Here is a 13,408-nt window from a genome sequence, read left to right on the forward strand (position 1 = left end):
GTGGCACATGTCAAATGGAATCAAGCCATCATTTCTTGTACCTTCAGCTATGAATGGACCATTGTCCAAAAATCACAATGTTTGGTTGAATCTAGTCCGTTAATTAGTGGCATATTGTAGGCTCATTAAGTAGATTCTCACTTTATGTGGTGAATAATAAATAAAAAAAAACCCCTCACAAGGGGACTCCTCACTTTTGTATGAGCCACTCCTCACTTTTGTATGGACCATTGAAAGAAACCTAATCCAACAGCTCAAGTTTCAACATACTAGCAAATCTCATTTAGTCAAGGTTTAATCAACTGCAATATCTTCCATACTTATGGTACATAGCTTGGAGGAGCGAAAATGTCATGCTTATCACTCAGATCTAAAAACATAGTAAGGGTTTGGGATATTGTTGGGTAATATATGTGAGCCGTGAGTTTAGCTTGAAAATCACATTTGATCAAGTGGGACTAACAGTTCTTTTAATCATTCCACCCCACGCCTTGACCAGTTCCATATGCCAATTTTTTCATGCGCTGATGCCAGATGGACCATGGGTGGCTAATGGCATATCTTCGCCTGGTCGTTGATTTTTGTGGTGCCAGTTGCTAATATTCCTTGGTCAGAAAATTCAACCGTTCCATTTTTAGTGGGCCATACTTGGATGAAAAATCAGATTGGTTAGGTAAACATTAAGCAATGGCTGCATTCAATTTGCAATTATTGCACCTGCAAGTGTGGACATGTCTCGTGCATGTGCAAATTAATGGGGGCATATTTGGTGGGGTTGAAAACGAGTGGGTGAAATTCTATGATTTCTCTAACCCATAGACATAGGCAGTTGAAAGTGCCCAGAGAGTCCCACAACTTGAGCCGAGTTCAAGCAAGTTAAGCTAGACCGTTTATATGATGGGATCTGACTTGTGGCGAGTCCAGGCAAGTTAATCCAGACCATTCATACGATGGGATCCAACATAGATATGCCGCCAACCATTAAAGAAACTTTCGAGGGCTGCTGAAGTCTCTGAGGCACGGACCAATTTGTGGACCCAGATTAGAAAGAATTATAGTAGTTAAAGCAATTAAACTTTTGAAATATCTCAATACATTGAAGACCCATCAAATTAAGAGATTGAATCCCTGACCGATACTATTCCAAACACTAGGATCGAGGATAGAAATAATCCAACGCCGAGTATGAACGCACGAACGCGTGGGACCTTGAAAAGGTCTCCCGTCAAGGTCTCACGGCGCCGTTGACTGGTCTACAGAAAGGACTGGAAAAGAAATGGGATGGAAGAGAGATATAATTTTATTTTATTTTTTTTAAAGAGTTTTGACATATAAACTTTGACTTTTTGTTATATATAAAAGATTCCCCCCTTTTTTTTTAATATTGTTAAATGATCCTCTCATTTTTCATATATAGCTTCTTTTTTTCTTTTTCTTTTTTTGAATTTTTTCATATGTACGCTGCCTTTTGGGCTATGGACCTTAAACCTACTTCTTTTGAACTATTTCCCGGAACGGTTCAAATAAAATTTTATAATTTTGTATTAATGAAATTGTCCTTCTATTGTGCAATCTCCCCTCCTCAGTACATGATGACGTGCCAACCTAACCCCAACCACACGTGGAGCCCATCTTAATGTTTGTCACAAATCCTCCCCGTTCATCTGTTTCTCCAGCTCATTTTATGACTCAGGCCCAACAATGAGACTGTTACAAAGCTCAACATGTGCTCCAAGATGGAACCAATCTATTTCAACGGTAGGAGTTTAATCCCACTGTTTCCTATTGTGCCCACTGGATATTAGTATCGGCCTCATTTTTGGGCCCATGGCATAAATTGAAAAACAGATGGACAAGGTGGATTTGTCATAAATATTCCATGCCCCACAAAAGTTTTAACGGTAGGCTTCAATGGTAGGCATTAATTCAATTCCCATTTTTTAATGTTCATTGTCCCACTTGAGCTTTGGATGGGCCTCATTTTTGCTCCCATTCCCTAAAATGAGATGAAAAATCTGGTGGATGGAATGATTTATCACAAACATAATGGTGGACCCCACTCACGGTCAACCAACTCTCACTCTCGACTTGAATTTCCTCTGAACCTCTAGATATAGTTGGGCAGGGGATGACTCTACTTGGCAAACTTAACTCATCTAACTCATTCAAACCGAACTTGATCTGAATGGAGTGGGTGAGTTGATTCGAATCGAGTAAACTTCGTCCAATCTGAACTCAAACCAAGTCGAGTTCGGGTCTCCCAGTAACTCGACTTGACTCAACCTGAAATCCAACTCAGTACTGACTCGACTCGATCTGAAACTCAACTTTTATATATATATATATATATATATATAACTCAGTAATGACGTTTCAGATCTTAAATGTTGTGTAGCTGAAGTAGAGGCTACAATTCTAGCAAGTGCACCTAGGTTTTGACCTATGATTTCATCCCGTGGTTACCTGTTGCACCCGACCCGATTCAGTGCCGACTCGACCCGACTTGGTACTTGAAACTGGGTTGGACTCAATCCGAATTAGTCCAGGCTAGACCTAAACTCAAATCGGGTTAGGCATAGTAGACTCGGTATTGAGTCGGGTCAAGTTCGAGTAAGGTCTATTTCAAAACTAGATCGAGTCAAGTCAACCTTAACTCGGTCCTACTCGACTCGATGCCCAGCTCTCACTCTAGATGGCACATTGATTAACGTGGATGGTCATGCCAACCTAACATCGACCATACGTGGGGCCCACCTTGAAGTTTGTTAGAAATCAACCCGTCCATCTATTTTTCTACCTCATTTTAAGGCATTGGCAAATAAAACAAAATAAAATAAAATAAATGAGCCACATCCATAGTTCAAAGTGGGCCCCTTAAAGGCCCCAATGTAGGTGTTCAATCCTCACTTTTTCTGTTCTTTTGACCCACCTGAGCTTTGAATCAGCCTCATTTTTGAGCGCATGCCCTGAAATGATATGAAAAATCCAATGGACGGAGTGGATTTCTCACAAACATCATAGTGGCCCCACCTAATGCTGGGCAACCCTCCCTGTCTGGACTTAAAATATTTAAAACTTCTCTTGAAAACTTTATTGACGCTTGATTGTCGCACCAACCTAACCTCTATTGTGCGCGGTCTACCTTGAGGTTGTGAGGAATCCAAACCGTCCATTTGTTTTGCTAGCACACTTTAGGGCATGGGCTAAAAAACGAGAGAGATCCAACACAAAAAGTGAGCCCCATGATGGCCCCAAAATTTTTTAACCATGAGCTTTCAATCCCACTATTCCCTCATGTGTTGCCCTTGATGCTGGCCTCATTTTGGGCCCATGCCATAAAATGAGCTGTCAAAACAAAAGGATCGGGTGAATTTCTCACAAGCATCCCATATGCCCCGTGAAATTTTCAACTTTAGACGTTCAATCCCCATTGTTTCCTACCATGTGGCCCAGTTGAGCTTTGTATTTACCTCATTTTTGGCCATCAACAGTGCATGGCAGCAACCATGAGATCATTGGCCCAAAGAATTGTACAAAATGGGTATAAAGATGGCATGCATGACACCTTCAGCTTCCACTAGTGAAAATGTAGGAAAATGGACACAAGTCCTAACGAGTGAAATTTCATATTATTATCTATCCATGATTAAATCAACGATTTAGACAAGTTGGATTATTCAACATCCATGATAGTGTACATATTGATAAGTGCATGTATGTAGACCAATACACTCTACCAAGCATATAAATCCACTTCCCTCATTCTTTATCGTGGCTAGAGTTGGGCACGAGATAACTCGACTCAGCAAAATCGACTCGTCTAACTCGTTCAGATCCAACTCGATTCGAATCGAGTGGGTGAGGTGACTTCATCCAATCCGAACTCAAACTGAGTCGAGTTAAAGTCACACAGTAACTCGACTCGACCCGAAATCCAACTCGGTACTGAATCAACTCAATTCAAAACTCGACTTGTACATATATATAAATTTATTATTTTTTTTAAAGGTTTTGAGTTGATGGAAAGGTTCTAATAGAGATGTTTCAATTTTAGCAAGTGAATCTAGGTTTTAAGTTGTGATTTTAGCCTACGGATACTCCTTGCACCATACCAGACTTGGTGCCAACTTGACCTGACTCGGTACATGTAATCGGGTTGGACTCGATGCAGGTTAGTCCAGGCCAAACCCGGACTCGGATTGGGTAAGGCATGATGAGTCAATATTGATTCAGGTCAAGTTCGGGTTAGGCATATTTCAAAACCGAATCAAGTCGGGTCAGCCTTAACTCGGTCTAACTTGACTTGATGCCCAGCTCTAATTGTGGTTATAGCCCGGCATTGGTTGCCTTGCCCCCACCCCTGTCTCTAGCAAGGAATGGAAAGATTGCGTAGGGGGCCCACCGTGAAGGTTTCAATGGTAGGTGTCATTATCCCTACTGTTTACTTTGATGTGACCCACTTGAGCTTTGAATACACTTCAATTCTAGGCTCCTTCCCTAAAATAATTTGGTAAAACGGATGGACGGCATGGATAAGCCACAAAATCATGAACCCTACCTATCCTCATTCATCTGTAGGCAGTGACGTTCATGCTATTAAACCAGTTGGAATGGAGAAGAAATGAAGGGCAGTGCCATTATTTGGCAAATGTAAAAACATGAAAATGATCGGACGATAATGACTGCAAGTTGTGGTAAATAGTTTAAAAGTATGAACTTTTTGGTCCATAGCAAAAAAGGAAAGAAATCATATGAAAAAAATCTTTTTTATTTTATTTTTTGGGTTAGATTGTTAGTACAAGCCCCATTGGGGATTCGATATCAAGACCATAGTGTTGAAAGGAGGGTATCTCAACTCGGTCTACCACTTGAGCCATGGATCAGGCTATTTTTTCATATTATAGTTACAAAATACCACGCACTTAACTTCCATTATAATTGATCACTAAAAAAGACCATTAATAATTAAATTTAATCTTTGGCCATGCCAATTAATTTTTATTCCTTTGACTTTTTAGAGATTAAAGATTTGCATTTTGAGCGGGATCCACATTGTTTGGTTATGCGGGCTCCAACATGGCCACATGATCCACAGTATCTAATGGTGGACCATCCATAGCGTTTGATCTTATATGGTCTAAATGGTAGATTAAAACTGTCAAATGTCTTAGATAACCTTTTTCGTATTTGTACATGAGCAAAATGAAAATTTCTTTCATTTTTATAAAGTTAAACATGAAAGCAATCATTTTATACAGTCAACAGTCAGATTAAAGGGTCAATTATCTTGTTTTACAATCTACTATGACAGAAGTTAATGATAGGGCGTTTTATGACCATAGATGGAAAAGGGGTTATTTGGTAATGCTAAAAAGGGAGGGGTTATTCGGCACATCAACGAAAGGAGGGTGCATTATGTAAAAACTTAAAAAGGAAAACAATAATAAAATGGAAGTAAAGGAAAGAAAGGGGAAAGAGAGAGGGAAGTAGAAGAGAATGAAAGAGTTGTATCTATAAATACCTTCTTCCATCTCTCTTGTCTTCCAAGGCGAGAGAAACCACCATAATCAAAGATACCGAGGGGGCAGAGAGAGAGATGGGGAAATACGTGGAGTTGTTGGACGTGGGGCTGAGGATGGTGGCCCGTTTCCACTCTCACTGCCCACAGACGGCTCGGATGTATTACAAGCCACCCTCCAACAACGGCAACGGTAGCGATAACAGCACAAGGGTTCCAGGAGCCACGGATCATCCACGGGCCAGCAGCAGCAAGGATATTGGTGTGGATGCATCACACGTTTTTGTTTATTCGCTCGTGTGAGGAAGGAAATACACGGAGGAGTCATTCTTTTGAGGATGGACGTTGTGGATTTTGCAACGTCTGTTCCTTTTTTACTTCTGATTTTTTTTGTCATCTCCGAATTTTATGAGATCGAGAGAATTCTTTGATTCTTTTTGGAAATTCTGTTTTAAGTAGTATTTTAATTTCCCTGCGTTTTTTTTTTTTTTTAAAAAGAGAAATGATCCAGTGCTTTCGTAGCGTTGTAAGTTACGGTGCTCCTTCTTGCATTGGGACACTTGGATGATTCAATCAATCGATCCAGACCATCCATTAGGTCCAGATATATTTCACGGGCTAATTGGGAAAAAATTTACACCAATTAAATGATCTTAAACTACCTATGAGTTGTTCTTTTAAGTCATGGATTGAATAGCTATAAATTTCTAATAAAAGTGAATATTTGGAGCCTTAGCAAGGTCCATTAAGCTTGTAATATTACACGAATCAGATGATAGCCGAAATCAAGGAGAGAAACAAAACATGTATTATGAACTCCAAACAATGCGTATTGGTAGGGGAATAAAAAAAGAGCGGTTATAACAAAACATCTAAATTTCCAAGGGTTGGAACCATCGGCTGCCCAGAGTGTTGTTAATGAATGGATGGTTCGGATCCAATATTGGCCATGCCACAGGAAAATTGAAAGCTATGGGGACATTGTTACCATAAGTGTGGAGACGTTTCATTCCATATTTTTTTATAACAAAAAATAAAAACCAAAACCTATACGATCAATTTTGGGCCATTGTTAGGATAGTCCCTAACCATAAGATTGGTTCAATCTCACGGTAGCCATGAAACATGTGTGCTGGTTATAACCGGCGGATGAGTCAACAAGACCATTAAAAAGTGTCCCAATGCAAGGGCAACTAAGATTGCAATTAACGTGAGGGATCTTAAGGCCTGTTTGGCCGGCCGGATTGAACGGGAGTAAGATGGATGAGATCAATTTTAAGGTAATGATGGTGATGTCATTGGATTGGTTTAAGATCCATGGGTTTGCTATATCCCGGGACAAGTTCACTGGGTTTGTTTGGCACGTTTGACATATCCCGGGATTTTACCTTCCAATCCCTTCCAATCTATCGGCCCAAACATGCCCCAGGCCTGATTGAACGGGATTAGGAGGGATGGAATCAATTTTAAGGTAATGATGGTGATGTAAGTGGATTAGTTTAAGATCTATAGGTTTGCTATATCCCGGGACAAGTACACTGGGTTTGTTTGGCATGTTTGGCATATTCTGGGATTTTACCATCCAATCCCTTCCAATCCCTTCTAATGCAATTGGCCAAACAGGCCCTAATTCATATTAGCACTGAGACATGGTAAAAATCTCTAACTATAAGGGAAGTTTCTAATATTCTTGAGGGTAGGTTTTTTATAATTTTTGGACTACATTGTCCCTGTATTTTGAACTCTCTATTGAACTTTTTTTTCTTCTTTATTTTTGCATTTTTTCTATGACTTCTTTCTTTTCAAAAATATTTTTCAAGGATTGGGTCCCTCGGGAGTGTTATTTTATTTTATTATTTAAATTTCTATATTTCCACGACTGACTTAATGTCCCAACAATATGATACCAATTAACATATTAGATTCCTCCAAACACTGATTTTTGGACAATGGTCCATTCACAGCTGAGGATAAAAGAAATAAAAAAATAAAAAGAATGGTTTTTATTCCATTTGATATGTCACATGTTGAAAATGCATGGGACACGAAACTTCCAACCATTGGTTAACCCAAAAACTTCTTGTTGGATTGAGTGGGGCCAAGTTGGGTATATGCACTTTCTAGTTAGGCTTTGATTCAACATAAGCTTAACCGAATCTTAAAATAGAGTTATCAAAATCCAACCTAAACCCATATGGAACCTAACATAACCAGATAAGCTCATATGGTACCACTACCACCAAAACTTGTGGTGATCGCCACGTGGGGCACATCCGATCCACTGTCTATCATGTTCGTCTGGAGGTCAAGGCTTTCGGTGGATCCTTGACTATGGAGCCCATTGTGATGTATGTCCCTTACATCCATGCTGTACATCCACCCATTTTGACACTTCATTTTAGTGCATTATTTAAGAAATAAAGCAAATCCAAATTTTAGGTGGACCACAACATAGGAAACAGTAGTGATCGAATATCCACCATAAAAAACTTCTTTGGGACCACTTTAATGTTTATTTGCTATCCAACCTCTTGACAAGGTCACAAAGACCTTAATGAAGGGACCACACAAATATCAGCTTGATTGAAAAGTTTCATAGCCCTCAAGAAGTTTTTAATGTTCAATCACGAATGTCTTTTGTGATGTGGTCCACTCGAGATTTGGATCTGCTTTATTTTTCGGTCCATGTCCAAAATGACCTATCAAAATGAATGGACGGTGTAGATGTAAGGTAAATAAGTCACGGTGTGCCCCACAGTCAACGATCCACCGAAGATGTGCTCTTCCCCCTATGATCAATGTGAAGCCAGAAATCAGGCCGATCCAAAACTTTGGTGGGCCACAGTGGTGCAGGGAATGATGTAAAATCATGATTAAGACCTCCAAATTCATATGGTGTGGCCTACTTGGCTTTGTACTTTTGATGTGTTCCTTTATCCTAGTGGGCCACATCCCATGTCTCCTGACCAGACCGGGTCCCACAAATAGAGGGAAAGGTTTTATTATTTGGGGATCTCCTACCAATTGTTCAAGTGCACTTTCATTGTTTGAATTACAAAATATGAAGATAGATTCTCCAAAGTAAACATTACATTCGTATATAGTGTTTGTTATCTAATGCAAGATCATAAGGACAGATAAAGGACAGGTCAATGGAGACTGGACGGCACAAATTCTGACACCGAGGGCTCTTAATTGACAAAACCAATCTAAATATGCATTAGAAAACTATCAATGAGTCATACACCCAAGCTAATCACCAGTGGTTCATGGTCATAAAATGGCTTTGCAAAATACAATCGTTTATTCCCATACCCCACTACATTAATTTCCATATTAGTTGCCCTTGCATTGGGACACTTGGTCTAGTTGATTCATCTGACCGATTAGGACCACTACACAGAACTTACGGGCTACAGTAAAAGATTAAACTAATCCTACGGTTGGGACTTTCCTATCAGTGGCCAAAACTGGGTGGATTTTTTATTTAAATTAGCGAATGCTAATATTCCCCTGTTTATTGTAACAATATCCCCAAAGCTTTTAATTTGACCAATGTGTATTCTTAGGAGTCGAAGTACATGTTTTGTTTCTCTTGCTCACCGGCTGTCCGTTTTTATTCTATTGATGGACAGCCCTTTTATTCCAATGATGAAATCGTTGGCAATGTTTGGCACGACGGATTCGGAGAGATTTTAAATTTTCTGTCTATTTGGCGCCATAAAGTAACTAAAGATTTCGAACAGAGGGGTATCAAATCCAATGTGAAAGCTAGGATTACATCTTATAAATGTGTGTCATTAGGCTATTAATTTATTGGGCACGTGACCTCTGATATCCCAAAACAACCAAATTATCAATTGCATCACTAAAATTACTTTAATATGATGATCATAGCAGTTTAAACATTGTCCATGTAAATCAATGGTTAAAAATCATTTGTTAGTCGCTTAGATGTGATCTCAAGCTTGTGGCCCATTCGAGACTTGGAATTTCATCATTTTCGACTAAAGTATATATTTCAATGTGCTTGTCACAATCATTGTGTCAAACATTATATACTACACTAATTAAGGATATTAAAGTTAATTTAATAATTAATTATTCAAACCCCTATAAATATACTATGCACAGCTACTTTTGGATTAAAGGGATTTAGAATCCAGGGTGTCAAACACAACAAGAGCATTCCAAATTCAGGGTATTTCAAATCCATGGTGCCAAACAGTCCTTAAGATTCTCTATCCCTATGATTTTTGAATCATAGATGTCGCCCCTAATAGAATGAATGGACGGTTAAGACCAATGATTCATCATTAGAGGACTAAATTAAAAGCTTGGGGATGTTGCTAAGGCTTTAAAGATTCACTTTTATTAGAACATTATTGTCATTCAATCCATGACTTGAAGTCCAACTCACAGATGGTTTAAGATCATTTAATTGGTGTGATTTTTCCAAGCAGCCAATGAAGTATCTCTGGACCTAATTGATGGTCCGGATCGATTGATTGAATTGTCGAAGTGTCCAAATGCAAGGAAGACTGTAATTTATAATTCTGTGAAAGCACTAGATCATTTTCCTTTAAAAAAAAAAAAAAAAGAAATTAGAACACTGCCTAAAACAGAATTTCCAAAAAAGATTCAATGAATCATCTCGATGTCTTAATACTCAAAGACGGCAAAAAAATCAAACGAAATTAAAAAAGGAATAGACGTTGCAAAATCCACAGCGTCAATCCTCAAAAGAATGGCTCCCTCGTGTATTTCCTTCCTCACACGAGCGAATAAACAAAAACGTGTAATGCATCTACACCAGCATCCTTGCTGCTGCTGGGCCGTGGATGATCCGTGGCTGCAACCCGGCTGCCGTTACTGTTACCATTGACATCAGTGGAGGGTGGCTTGTAATACATCCGAGCCGTCTGTGGGCAGTGAGAGTGGAAACGGGCCACCATCCTCAGGCCTACGTCCAACATCTCCACGTATCTCCTCATCTCTCTATGCCCTCCGTATCCTTACTTGTGGTGGTTTCTCTCGCCTTGGAAGAAAAGAGAAAAATAAGAAGGTATTTATAGATACAAGTCTTTCGTTCACTTCCCATTTCCTCTCTCTTTCCTTTCATTTTATTTCTTTTTTGAGTTTTTCACACGAAGAACCCTCTCTTTCTTTTTTCTTTTTTTATTTCTCCACACCTTCACGTTCTTTTCGTTTCTTTTCTTTTCACATGAGTTAGACTAGTTAGCGAACGCGTCAAACGTTTTGAAGGTCCCACGCGTTAGTGCGCTCGTACTCGGCCTTGATTTAGTTCTGACCCTCGAGCCTGGTGTTTGGCCTAGGGGACCGGATTAGGAGCGGGCCCCCGGCCTCACCAAAGACGGTGCAGACCTTATCATGAAGCCCACCTTCGCGTATGTACTTTACATCCACGCCGTCCATCCGATTTTTCAGATTATTTCAGGGCATGACCCTAAAAATTAAGCTGATCCAAATCTCAGTTGACCTTACTATAAAAAAAATAGTGTTGCTTGACCATTAAAAACTTTTTATGGTTTGGAAAAACTTTGGATCAAGCTCATATTTATACTAGCAGTAATTCTCAGCAATAATCTTTAGATCTATTGTGTATGCTGGATTTGTCCTCTATCCAGTATCAGGCAGTTCTTTCAATAGACGCATTCTTACAGTTACTCCATTTATTTGATTACACTAATATTATGAAAGTTCTTTTTATGAAAGCACCAAATAAGTAAGCGATCTTTGGAAGAAAAACTCCACCCTTTGGTTATCACCTGATTATTATAAAATTTTATAAGTATCTAAGTAAGTGATTAATCTTCTTAAAATCTGATCATATATGTTCATATTGGACATATTTGCTTATTTCAATACTTGGGATCGAAGTTGATCGGTTTGGATCAAGCCACTTTATCGATTTTGGCATGCCCGCGCACACTACATGTGATAAAATAAACTGAGCATCCAACAATTTTGGCACACTTGGTGAGACTTTAATTACAGGTATACTTACCGGTGCATTAATCTTGTGAAATCATGAGCCAAAGTAGGGGTGTCAATTGAGCTGGCCTCAGCTTGGCTTAGCTCGGCTTGGTCACCAGGCACACCCAACTCGAACTCGGCTCCGCTTGGTGACCGAGCCAATATCTCCAGCTCGAGCTCGACTCGGTAAGCAATCAGACCAGTTTGAGTCGAGTTCGAGCCAGTTTCGAGCTTAATCGTCGCCGTCCATTAATTTCCAGATTGCCGATTAGGAAGGAGACGATTTGTTTTAGATCTTCAGACCTGATAAAACAGAAGAATGCAGGGATTGAAAACAAAATCGTGAGGGTATAAATGGAAGAAAAGAAGATGAGCTTTAAAACCCTAACCTTAGCTTTTTCCACCGCTGGAAGAGGAGAGAATGTGATTTGGAAGAAGATCTGAAACCCTAGATAAGAAGAGCCCTCCGCCGTTGGTTTTTTTTTTCCGACCCGGAAAGTGGAAAAGGAAAAGGGATGCCTGAGATCCGGATTGAAAAACGCTTTTCAGATGGATTTTTTTTCAAACATTTGTATTGTATCGAGGAGAAGAAAGGTGAGGGAGGGTCCAATTTGGGGGAAATCTAACGTGCGCCTGGTGAAGATAGTACAGTAGAGCAGGTAGAATCAGGGTTTGTTGTCCAGTTGCATCTGGACCATCCATCAAGACTAGCGGTAACAGCCACTAATGGCGCCTATTTCAAAACCAATCTATTTGAGAATCTAATGCGAAAGGTGAGAGTGGGCTGGGATGAGTAGGGAGAGGGACGAGAGAGAGAGAGAGATTAAAGAGGTGAGGGGCACCGGATGAGCAAGGCTAGGGCAGGGAGAGAGGGAGCAAGGAGAGGGCGATGGGGTCAAGCGGCTTTGTTTTGAAAAGGGGAATGAGATTTAGGGTTTTTACTTTTTAATACACACACACACACACACACACACACACACACACACACACTGAGTCAAGCCGAGTATCAATCTGAGTCAAGTCGAGCTGGGGTCAGCTCGAACTCATTTTCGAGCTATAAAAAATGGCCTGACTTGGGTCGAACTCAGTTTCGAGTTGGGCCGAATTGAGCTTTTTCAGGCCGAGTCGAGAGAGCTAACCGAGCTAGCTCGGTTCGTGTACACCCCTAAGCCAAAGATAGGTTCATCAAGCACTTGAACAGTTAATTTTTCCACCAAATCTAGTACCCTTTCCACTAAACTTGTATAGGGCATCCTCGTCTCAGGTTGATCCTCTTGAGATTTCGTCGGCCAGAATGCTTAATATGCATCATATCGTTGAGCAGTCATGAATTCAGGCTAAAGAATCATGAGTTTAGGCTAAAACTTTTGGTAGATAGATGGCCAGTCATGCTGAAAACATGAATCAGATGATGACTCTCTTTGCAAAAAGAACACTTGTGGCACCTCAGGAAAAGGTTAATACTAGTTCTGCTAGAAATCTAGCACCGATACTCCTGGTACAGGAAATACTGCAAGCACATCCTCTATGATGGAACACGCTTCCTACTCCAGTACAAGAAGTACTGAATCTTTTGCCACTTATTGAGTTTAGGCGACTGGAATAGGAGGTCAGAATTTTTATTCCTGCAGAAGGAAATAAGGGTATACATAGGGGATAACCTTTCCCTAGGAATCCACTGTATCATGGAAAGACAAAACTAGGAAGGCCTAAAACCCACACCAGTGACTGAACTACAGTATCTGGATTGTGACTGAATCATGCAATTAGTCCAAGAGGTAAGTGACCTAGTTATTAGTCGTATTACCATCTCAGTCATCCATAAGCCTTATTCAAAATGGATTGATTGACAATATCCATTGTCGTGGCTAATTTTGCCATTTCTTGATCAGG

The sequence above is a fragment of the Magnolia sinica genome, chromosome 14 (assembly GCF_029962835.1).
Source record: "Magnolia sinica isolate HGM2019 chromosome 14, MsV1, whole genome shotgun sequence".
Taxonomy (NCBI): Eukaryota; Viridiplantae; Streptophyta; class Magnoliopsida; order Magnoliales; family Magnoliaceae; genus Magnolia; species Magnolia sinica.